The sequence below is a fragment of the Lemur catta genome, chromosome 7 (assembly GCF_020740605.2).
Source record: "Lemur catta isolate mLemCat1 chromosome 7, mLemCat1.pri, whole genome shotgun sequence".
NCBI classification, from domain to species: Eukaryota; Metazoa; Chordata; class Mammalia; order Primates; family Lemuridae; genus Lemur; species Lemur catta.
Window position 1 is genome coordinate 1,054,682 of NC_059134.1, and position 13,191 is coordinate 1,067,872.

Below are 13,191 nucleotides of genomic sequence, written 5' to 3' on the forward strand. Positions count from 1 at the left end.
TTAACACTATCCTAGGGCTGATGCTAACCCTAACCCTAACCCTAACACTATCCTAGAGCTGATGCTAACCCTAACCCTAACACTATCCTAGGCCTGATAATAACCCTAACCCTAACCCTGAGACTATCCTAGGGCTGATGCTAACCCTAACCCTAACACTATCCTAAGGCTGATGCTAACCCTAACCCTAACCCTAACACTATCCTAGGCCTGATGCTAACCCTATCCCTAACCCTAACACTCTCCTAGGGCTCAGGCTAACCCTAACCCTAACACTATCCTAGGGCTGATGCTAACCCTAACCCTAACCCAAACACTATCCTAGGGTTGATGCTAACCCTAACCCTAACACTATCCTAGGGCTGATGCTAACCCTAACCCTAACCCTAACACTATCCTTGGGCTGATGCTAACCCTAACCCTAACACTATCCTGGGCCTGATGCTAACCCTAACCCTAACCCTAACACTATCCTAGGGCTGATGCTAACCCTAACCCTAACACTATCCTTGGGCTGATGCTAAACCTAACCCTAACCCTAACACTATCCTAGGGCAGATGCTAACCCTAACGCTAACCCTAACACTATCCTTGAACTGATGCTAACCCTAACCCTAACCATAACACTATCCTAGGCCTGATGATAACCCTAACCCTAACCCTAACACTATCCTAGGGTTTATGTTAACCCTAACCCTAACACTATCCTAGGGTTGATGCTAACCCTAACCCTAACCCTAACACTATCCTAGGGCCGATGCTAACCCTAACCCTAACCCTAACACTATCCTAGGGCTGATGCTAACCCTAACACTAACACTATCCTAGTCCTGATGCTAACCCTAACCCTAACCCTAACACTATCCTAGGGCTGATGCTAACCCTAACCCTAACACTATCCTAGGGCTGATGCTAACCCTAACCCTAACACTATCCTAGGGCTGATGCTAACCCTAACCCTAACCCTAACACTATCCTAGGGCTGATGCTAACCCTAACCCTAACTCTAACACTATCTTAGGGCTGAGGCTAGCCATAACCCTAACACTATCCTACGGCTGATGCTAACCCTAACCCTAACCCTAACACTATCCCAGGGCTGATGCTAACCCTAACCCTAACACTATCCTAGGCCTGATGCTAACCCTAACCCTAACCCTAACACTATCCTAGGGCTGATGCTAACCCTAACCCTAACACTATCCTAGGGCTGATGCTAACCCTAACCCTAACCCTAACACTATCCTAGGGCTGATGCTAACCCTAACCCTAACTCTAACACTATCTTAGGGCTGAGGCTAACCCTAACCCTAACACTATCCTACGGCTGATGCTAACCCGAACCCTAACCCTAACACTATCCTGGGCCTGATGCTAACCCTAACCCTAACCCTAACACTATCCTACGGCTGATGCTAACCCTAACCCTAACACTATCCTAGGGCTGATGCTAACCCTAACACTAACACTATCCTAGGGCTGATGCTAACCCTAACCCTAACCCTAACACTCTCCAAGGGCTGATGCTAACCCTAACGCTAACCCTAACACTATCCTAGGGCTGATGCTAACCCTAACCCTAACTCTAACACTATCTTAGGGCTGAAGCTAACCCTAACCCTAACACTATCGTACGACTGATGCTAACCCTAACCCTAACCCTAACACTATCCTAGGGCTGATGCTAACCCTAACCCTAACACTATCCTAGGCCTGATGCTAACCCTAACCCTAACCCTAACACTATCCTAGGGCTGATGCTAACCCTAACCCTAACACTATCCTAGGGCTGATGCTAACCCTAACCCTAACCCTAACACTATCCTAGGGCTGATGCTAACCCTAACCCTAACTCTAACACTATCTTAGGGCTGAGGCTAACCCTAACCCTAACACTATCCTACGGCTGATGCTAACCCGAACCCTAACCAAAACACTATCCTAGGGCTGATGCTAACCCTAACCCTAACACTATCCTAGGCCTGATGATAACCCTTACCCTAACCCTAACACTATCCTAGGGCTGATGCTAACCCTAACCCTAACACTATCCTAGGGCTGATGCTAACCCTAACCCTAACCCTAACACTATCCTAGGGCTGATGCTAACCCTAACGCTAACCCTAACACTATCCTTGAACTGACGCTAACCCTAACCCTAACCCTAACACTATCCTGGGCCTGATGCTAACCCTAACCCTAACCCTAACACTATCCCAGGGCTGATGCTAACCCTAACCCTAACACTAACACTAACCTAGGGCTGATGCTAACCCTAACCCTAACACTATCCTAGGGCTGATGCTAACCATAACCCTAACCCTAACACTATCCTAGGGCAGATGCTAACCCTAACGCTAACCCTAACACTATCCTTGAACTGATGCTAACCCTAACCCTAACCCTAACACTATCCTGGGCCTGATGCTAACCCTAACCCTAACCCTAACACTATCCTAGGGCTGATGCTAACCCTAACCCTAACACTATCCTTGGGCTGATGCTAACCCTAACCCTAACCCTAACACTATCCTAGGGCAGATGCTAACCCTAACCCTAACCCTAACACTATCCTAGGGTTTATGTTAACCCTAACCCTAACACTATTCTAGGGCTGATGCTAACCCTAACCCTAACCCTAACACTATCCTAGGGCGGATGCTAACCCTAACCCTAACCCTAACACTATCCTAGGGCTGATGCTAACCCTAACACTAACACTATCCTAGGGCTGATGCTAACCCTAACCCTAACCCTAACATTATCCTAGGGCGGATGCTAACCCTAACCCTAACTCTAACACTATCCTAGGGCTGATGCTAACCCTAACCCTAACACTATCCTAGGCCTGATGCTAACCCTAACCCTAACCCTAACACTATCCTAGGGCTGATGCTAACCCTAACCCTAACACTATCCTAGGGCTGATGCTAACCCTAACACTAACACTATCCTAGGGCTGATGCTAACCCTAACCCTAACCCTAACACTCTCCAAGGGCTGATGCTAACCCAAACCCTAACCCTAACACTATCCTAGGGCTGATGCTAACCCTAACCCTAACTCTAACACTATCTTAGGGCTGAGGCTAACCCTAACCCTAACACTATCCTACGGCTGATGCTAACCCTAACCCTAACCCTAACACTATCCTAGGGCTGATGCTAACCCTAACCCTAACACTATCCTAGGCCTAATTCTAACCCTAACCATAACCCTAACACTATCCTAGGGCTGATGCTAACCCTAACCCTAACACTATCTTAGGGCTGATGCTAACCCTAACCCTAACCCTAACACTATCCTAGGGCTGATGCTAACCCTAACCCTAACTCTAACACTATCTTAGGGCTGAGGCTAACCCTAACCCTAACACTATCCTACGGCTGATGCTAACCCGAACCCTAACCCTAACACTATCCTAGGGCTGATGCTTATCCTAACCATAACACTATCCTAGGCCTGATGCTAACCCTAACCCTAACCCTAACTCTATCCTAGGGTTGATGCTAACCCTAACCCTAACACTATCCTAGGGCTGATGCTAACCCTACCCCTAACCCTAACACTATCCTAGGGCTGATGCTAACCCTAACCCTAACACTATCCTAGGGCTGATGCTAACCCTAACCCTAACACTATCCTAGGGCTGATGCTAACCCTAACCCTAACCCTAACACTATCCTAAGTCTGATGCTAACCCTAGACCTCACACTATACTAGGCCTGATGATAACCATAACCCTAACCTTAACACTATCCTAGGGCTGATGGTAACCCTAACCCTAACCCTAACACTATCCTAGAGCTGATGCTTACCCTAACCCTAACACTATCCTAGACCTGATGATAACCCTAACCCTAACCCTGACACTATCCTAGGGCTGATGCTAACCCTAACCCTAACACTCTCCTAGGGCTGAGGCTAACCCTAACCCTAACACTATCCTAGGGCTGATGCTAACCCTAACCCTAACCCAAACACTATCCTAGGGTTGATGCTAACCCTAACCCTAACACTATCCTAGGGCTGATGCTAACCCTAACCCTAACCCTAACACTATCCTTGGACTGATGCTAACCCTAACACTAACACTATCCTGGGCCTGAAGCTAACCCTAACCCTAACCCTAACACTATCCTAGGGCTGATGGTAACCCTAACCCTAACACTATCCTTGGGCTGATGCTAACCCTAACCCTAACCCTAACAATATCCTAGGGCAGATGCTAACCCTAACTCTAACCCTAACACTATCCTTGGGCTGATGCTAACCCTAACCCTAACACTATCCTGGGCCTGATGCTAACCCTAACCCTAACCCTAACACTATCCTAGGGCTGATGCTAACCCTAACCCTAACACTATCCTTGGGCTGATGCTAACACTAACCCTAACCCTAACAATATCCTAGGGCAGATGCTAACCCTAACGCTAACCCTAACACTATCCTTGAACTGATGCTAACCCTAACCCTAACCCTAACACTATCCTAGGCCTGATGATAACCCTAACCCTAACCCTAACACTATCCTAGGGTTTATGTTAACCCTAACCCTAACACTATCCTAGGGCTGATGCTAACCCTAACCCTAACCCTAACACTATCCTAGGGCGGATGCTAACCCTAACCCTAACCCTAACACTATCCTAGGGCTGATGCTAACCCTAACACTAACACTATCCTAGGGCTGATGCTAACCCTAACCCTAACCCTAACATTATCCTAGGACTGATGCTAACCCTAACCCTAACTCTAACACTATCTTAGGGCTGAGGCTAACCCTAACCCTAACACTATCCTACGGCTGATGCTAACCCTAACCCTAACCCTAACACTATCCTAGGGCTGATGCTAACCCTAACCCTAACACTATCCTAGGGCTGATGCTAACCCTAACCCTAACCCTAACCCTCACACTATCCTAGGACTGATGCTAACCCTAACCCTAACACTATCCTAGGGCTGATGCTAACCCTAACCCTAACCCTAACACTATCCTAATGCGGATGCTAACCCTAACCCTAACCCTAACACTATCCTAGGGCTGATGCTAACCCTAACACTAGCACTATCCTAGGGCTGATGCTAACCCTAACCCTAACCCTAACACTATCCTAGGGCTGATGCTAACCCTAACCCTAACCCTAAGACTATCCTAGGGCTGATGCTAACCCTAACCCTAACACTATCCTAGGCCTGATGCTAACCCTAAGCCTAACCCTAACACTATCGTAGGGCTCATGCTAACCCTAACCCTAACACTATCCTAGGGCTGATGCTAACCTAACCCTAACCCTAACACTATCCTAGGGCTGATGCTAACCCTAACCCTAACACTATCCTAGGCCTGATGATAACCCTAACCCTAACCCTAACACCATCCTAGGGCTGATGCTAACCCTAACCCTAACACTATCCTAGGGCTGATGCTAACCCTAACCCTAACCCTAACACTATCCTAGGGCTGATGCTAACCCTAACCCTAACCCTAACACTATCCTAGAGCTGATGCTAACCCTAACCCTAACCCTAACCCTAACCTTAATACTATCCTAGGGCTGATGCTAACCCTAACCCTAACCCTAACACTATCCTAGGGCTGATGCTAACCCTAACCCTAACCCTAACCCTAACCCTAATACTATCCTAGGGCTGATGCTAACCCTAACCATAACCCTAACAATATCCTAGGGCAGATGCTAACCCTAACCCTAACCCTAACACTATCCTTGGGCTGATGCTAACCCTAACCCTAACACTATCCTGGGCCTGATGCTAACCCTAACCCTAACCCTAACACTATCCTAGGGCTGATGCTTACCCTAACCCTAACACTATCCTTGGGCTGATGCTAACCCTAACCCTAACCCTAACACTATCCTAGGGCAGATGCTAACCCTAACGCTAACCCTAACACTATCCTTGAACTGATCCTAACCCTAACCCTAACCCTAACACTATCCTAGGGCGGATGCTAACCCTAACTCTAACCCTAACACTATCCTAGGGCTGATGCTAACCCTAACACTAACACTATCCTAGGGCTGATGCTAACCCTAACCCTAACCCTAACATTATCCAAGGGCGGATGCTAACCCTAACCCTAACCCTAACACTATCCTAGGGCTGATGCTAACCCTAACTCTAACACTATCCTAGGCCTGATGCTAACCCTAACCCTAACCCTAACACTATCCTAGGGCTGATGCTAACCCTAACCCTAACACTATCCTAGGGCTGATGCTAACCCTAACACTAACACTATCCTAGGGCTGATGCTAACCCTAACCCTAACACTCTCCAAGGGCTGATGCTAACCCTAACCCTAACCCTAACACTATCCTAGGGCTGATGCTAACCCTAACCCTAATTCTAACACTATCTTAGGGCTGAGGCTAACCCTAACCCTAACACTATCCTACGGCTGATGCTAACCCTAACCCTAACCCTAACACTATCCTAGGGCTGATGCTAACCCTAACCCTAACACTATCCTAGGCCTGATGCTAACCCTAACCCTAACCCTAACACTATCCTAGGGCTGATGCTAACCCTAACCCTAACACTATCCTAGGGCTGATGCTAACCCTAACCCTAACCCTAACACTATCCTACGGCTGATGCTAACCCTAACCCTAACACTATCCTAGGCCTGATGATAACCCTAACCCTAACCCTAACACTATCCTAGGGCTGATGCTAACCCTAACCCTAACCCAAACACTATCCTAGGGTTGATGCTAACCCTAACCCTAACACTATCCTAGGGCTGATGCTAACCCTAACCCTAACCCTAACCCTAACACTATCCTTGGACTGATGCTAACCCTAACCCTAACACTATCCTGGGCCTGATGCTAACCCTAACGCTAACCCTAACACTATCCTAGGGCTGATGGTAACCCTAACCCTAACACTATCCTTGGGCTGATGCTAACCCTAACCATAACCCTAACAATATCCTAGGGCAGATGCTAACCCTAACCCTAACCCTAACACTATCCTTGGGCTGATGCTAACCCTAACCCTAACACTATCCTGGGCCTGATGCTAACCCTAACCCTAACCCTAACACTATCCTAGGGCTGATGCTAACCCTAACCCTAACACTATCCTTGGGCTGATGCTAACCCTAACCCTAACCCTAACAATATCCTAGGGCAGATGCTAACCCTAACGCTAACCCTAACACTATCCTTGAACTGATGCTAACCCTAACCCTAACCCTAACACTATCCTAGGCCTGATGATAACCCTAACCCTAACCCTAACACTATCCTAGGGTTTATGTTAACCCTAACCCTAACACTATCCTAGGGCGGATGCTTACCCTAACCCTAACCCTAACACTATCCTACGGCTGATGCTAACCCTAACACTAACACTATCCTAGGGCTGATGCTAACCCTAACACTAACCCTAACATTATCCTAGGGCTGATGATAACCCTAACCCTAACTCTAACACTATCTTAGGGCTGAGGCTAACCCCAACCCTAACACTATCCTACGGCTGATGTTAACCCTAACCCTAACCCTAACACTATCCTAGGGCTGATGCTAACCCTAACCCTAACACTATCCTAGGGCTGATGCTAACCCTAACCCTAACCCTAAAACTATCCTAGGGCTGATGCTAACCCTAACCCTAATTCTAACACTATCTTAGGGCTGAGGCTAACCCTAACACTAACACTATCCTACGGCTGATGCTAACCCTAACCCTAACCCTAACACTATTCTAGGGCTGATGCTAACCCTAACCCTAACACTATCCTAGGCCTGATGATAACCCTAACCCTAACCCTAACACTATCCTAGGGCTGATGCTAACCCTAACCCTAACACTATCCTAGGGCTGATGCTAACCCTAACCCTAACCCTAACACTATCCTAGGGCTGATGCTAACCCTAACCCTAACACTATCCTAGGCCTGATGATAACCCTAACCCTAACCCTAACACTATCCTAGGGCTGATGCTAACCCTAACCCTAACACTATCCTAGGGCTGATGCTAACCCTAACCCTAACCCTAACACTATCCTAAGTCTGATGCTAACCCTAGACCTCACACTATACTAGGCCTGATGATAACCATAACCCTAACCTTAACACTATCCTAGGGCTGATGCTAACCCTAACCCTAACCCTAACACTATCCTAGGGCTGATGCTTACCCTAACCCTAACACTATCCTTGGGCTGATGCTAACCCTAACCCTAACCCTAACACTATCCTAGGGCAGATGCTAACCCTAACCCTAACCCTAACACTATCCTAGGGCTGATGCTAACCCTAACCCTAACACTATCCTAGGCCTGATGATAACCCTAACCCTAACCCTAACACTATCCTAGGGCTGATGCTAACCCTAACCCTAACCCAAACACTATCCTATTGTTGATGCTAACCCTAACCCTAACACTATCCTAGGGCTGATGCTAACCCTAACCCTAACCCTAACACTATCCTTGGACTGATGCTAACCCTAACCCTAACACTATCCTGGGCCTGATGCTAACCCTAACCCTAACCCTAACACTATCCTAGGGCTGATGGTAACCCTAACCCTAACACTATCCTTGGGCTGATGCTAACCCTAACCATAACCCTAACAATATCCTAGGGCAGATGCTAACCCTAACCCTAACCCTAACACTATCCTTGGGCTGATGCTAACCCTAACCCTAACACTATCGTGGGCCTGATGCTAACCCTAACCCTAACCCTAAAACTATCCTAGGGCTGATGCTAACCCTAACCCTAACACTATCCTTGGGCTGATGCTAACTCTAACCCTAACCCTAACAATATCCTAGGGCAGATGCTAACCCTAACGCTAACCCTAACACTATCCTTGAACTGATGCTAACCCTAACCCTAACCCTAACACTATCCTAGGCCTGATGATAACCCTAACCCTAACCCTAACACTATCCTAGGGTTTATGTTAACCCTAACCCTAACACTATCCTAGGGCTGACGCTAACCCTAACCCGAACCCTAACACTATCCTAGGGCGGATGCTAACCCTAACCCTAACCCTAACACTATCCTACGGCTGATGCTAACCCTAACACTAACACTATCCTAGGGCTGATGCTAACCCTAACACTAACCCTAACATTATCCTAGGGCTGATGATAACCCTAACCCTAACTCTAACACTATCTTAGGGCTGAGGCTAACCCCAACCCTAACACTATCCTACGGCTGATGTTAACCCTAACCCTAACCCTAACACTATCCTAGGGCTGATGCTAACCCTAACCCTAACACTATCCTAGGGCTGATGCTAACCCTAACCCTAACCCTAACACTATCCTAGGGCTGATGCTAACCCTAACCCTAATTCTAACACTATCTTAGGGCTGAGGCTAACCCTAACCCTAACACTATCCTACGGCTGATGCTAACCCTAACCCTAACCCTAACACTATCCTAGGGCTGATGCTAACCCTAACCCTAACACTATCCTAGGCCTGATGCTAACCCTAACCCTAACCCTAACACTATCCTAGGGCTGATGCTAACCCTAACCCTAACACTATCCTAGGGCTGATGCTAACCCTAACCCTAACCCTAACACTATCCTAGGGCTGATGCTAACCCTAACCCTAACACTATCCTAGGCCTGATGATAACCCTAACCCTAACCCTAACACTATCCTAGGGCTGATGCTAACCCTAACCCTAACACTATCCTAGGGCTGATGCTAACCCTAACCCTAACCCTAACACTATCCTAAGTCTGATGCTAACCCTAGACCTCACACTGTACTAGGCCTGATGATAACCATAACCCTAACCCTAACACTATCCTAAGTCTGATGCTAACCCTAGCCCTCACACTATCCTAGGCCTGATGATAACCCTAACCCTAACCTTAACACTATCCTAGGGCTGATGCTAACCCTAACCCTAACCCTAACACTATCCTAGAGCTGATGCTAACCCTAACCCTAACACTATCCTAGGCCTGATGATAACCCTAACCCTAACCCTGACACTATCCTAGGGCTGATGCTAACCCTAACCCTAACACTATCCTAGGGCTGATGCTAACCCTAACCCTAACCCTAACACTATCCTAGGCCTGATGCTAACCCTATCCCTAATCCTAACACTCTCCTAGGACTGAGGGTAACCCTAACCCTAACACTATCCTAGGGCTGATGCTAACCCTAACCCTAACCCAAACAGTATCCTAGGGTTGATGCTAACCCTAACCCTAACACTACCCTGGGCTGATGCTAACCCTAACCCTAACCCTAACACTATCCTTGGGCTGATGCTAACCCTAACCCTAACACTATCCTGGGCCTGATGCTAACCCTAACCCTAACCCTAACACTATCCTAGGGCTGATGCTAACCCTAACCCTAACCCTAACACTATCCTTGAACTGATGCTAACCCTAACCCTAACCCTAACACTATCCTAGGCCTGATGATAACCCTAACCCTAACCCTAACACTATCCTAGGGCTGATGCTAACCCTAACCCCAACCCTAACACTATCCTAGGACGGATGCTAACCCTAACCCTAACCCTAACACTATCCTAGGGCTGATGCTAACCCTAACACTAACACTATCCTAGGGCTGATGCTATCCCTAACCCTAACCATAACATTATCCTAGGGCGGATTCTAACCCTAACCCTAACTCTAACACTATCCTAGGGCTGATGCTAACCCTAACACTAACACTATCCTAGGCCTGATGCTAACCCTAACCCTAACCCTAACACTATCCTAGGGCTGATGCTAACCCTAACCCTAACACTATCCTAGGGCTGATGCTAACCCTAACACTAACACTATCCTAGGGCTGATGCTAACCCTAACCCTAACCCTAACACTCTCCAAGGGCTGATGCTAACCCTAACCCTAACCCTAACACTCTCCTAGGGCTGATGCTAACCCTAACCCTAACTCTAACACTATCTTAGGCCTGAGGCTAACCCTAACCCTAACACTATCCTACGGCTGATGCTAACCTTAACCCTAACCCTAACACTATCCTAGGGCTGATGCTAACCTTAAACCTAACACTATCCTAGGCCTGATGCTAACCCTAACCCTAAACCTAACACTATCCTAGGGCTGATGCTAACCCTAACCCTAACACTATCCTAGGGCTGATGCTAACCCTAACCCTAACCCTAACACTATCCTAGGGCTGATGCTAACCCTAACCCTAACACTATCCTAGGCCTGATGATAACCCTAACCCTAACCCTAACACTATCCTAGGGCTGATGCTAACCCTAACCCTAACACTATCCTAGGGCTGATGCTAACCCTAACCCTAACCCTAACACTATCCTAAGTCTGATGCTAACCCTAGACCTCACACTATACTAGGCCTGATGATAACCATAACCCTAACCTTAACACTATCCTAGGGCTGATGCTAACCCTAACCCTAACCCTAACACTATCCTAGAGCTGATGCTTACCCTAACCCTAACACTATCCTAGGCCTGATGATAACCATAACCCTAACCCTGACACTATCCTAGGGCTGATGCTAACCCTAACCCTAACACTATCCTAGGGCTGATGCTAACCCTAACCCTAACCCTAACACTATCCTAGGCCTGATGCTAACCCTATCCCTAACCCTAACACTCTCCTAGGGCTGAGGCTAACCCTAATCCTAACACTATCCTAGGGCTGATGCTAACCCTAACCCTAACCCAAACACTATCCTAGGGTTGATGCTAACCCTAACCCTAACACTATCCTAGGGCTGATGCTAACCCTAACCCTAACCCTAACACTATCCTTGGACTGATGCTAACCCTAACACTAACACTATCCTGGGCCTGATGCTAACCCTAACCCTAACCCTAACACTATCCTAGGGCTGATGGTAACCCTAACCCTAACACTATCCTTGGGCTGATGCTAACCCTAACCCTAACCCTAACAATATCCTAGGGCAGATGCTAACCCTAACTCTAACCCTAACACTATCCTTGGGCTGATGCTAACCCTAACCCTAACACTATCCTGGGCCTGATGCTAACCCTAACCCTAATCCTAACACTATCCTAGGGCTGATGCTAACCCTAACCCTAACACTATCCTTGGGCTGATGCTAACACTAACCCTAACCCTAACAATATCCTAGGGCAGATGCTAACCCTAACGCTAACCCTAACACTATCCTTGAACTGATGCTAACCCTAACCCTAACCCTAACACTATCCTAGGCCTGATGATAACCCTAACCCTAACCCTAACACTATCCTAGGGTTTATGTTAACCCTAACCCTAACACTATCCTAGGGCTGATGCTAACCCTAACCCTAACCCTAACACTATCCTAGGGCGGATGCTAACCCTAACCCTAACCCTAACACTATCCTAGGGCTGATGCTAACCCTAACACTAACACTATCCTAGGGCTGATGCTAACCCTAACCCTAACCCTAACATTATCCTAGGACTGATGCTAACCCTAACCCTAACTCTAACACTATCTTAGGGCTGAGGCTAACCCTAACCCTAACACTATCCTACGGCTGATGCTAACCCTAACCCTAACCCTAACACTATCCTAGGGCTGATGCTAACCCTAACCCTAACACTATCCTAGGGCTGATGCTAACCCTAACCCTAACCCTAACCCTCACACTATCCTAGGACTGATGCTAACCCTAACCCTAACACTATCCTAGGGCTGATGCTAACCCTAACCCTAACCCTAACACTATCCTAATGCGGATGCTAACCCTAACCCTAACCCTAACACTATCCTAGGGCTGATGCTAACCCTAACACTAGCACTATCCTAGGGCTGATGCTAACCCTAACCCTAACCCTAACACTATCCTAGGGCTGATGCTAACCCTAACCCTAACCCTAAGACTATCCTAGGGCTGATGCTAACCCTAACCCTAACACTATCCTAGGCCTGATGCTAACCCTAAGCCTAACCCTAACACTATCGTAGGGCTCATGCTAACCCTAACCCTAACACTATCCTAGGGCTGATGCTAACCTAACCCTAACCCTAACACTATCCTAGAGCTGATGCTAACCCTAACCCTAACACTATCCTAGGCCTGATGATAACCCTAACCCTAACCCTAACACCATCCTAGGGCTGATGCTAACCCTAACCCTAACACTATCCTAGGGCTGATGCTAACCCTAACCCTAACCCTAACACTAT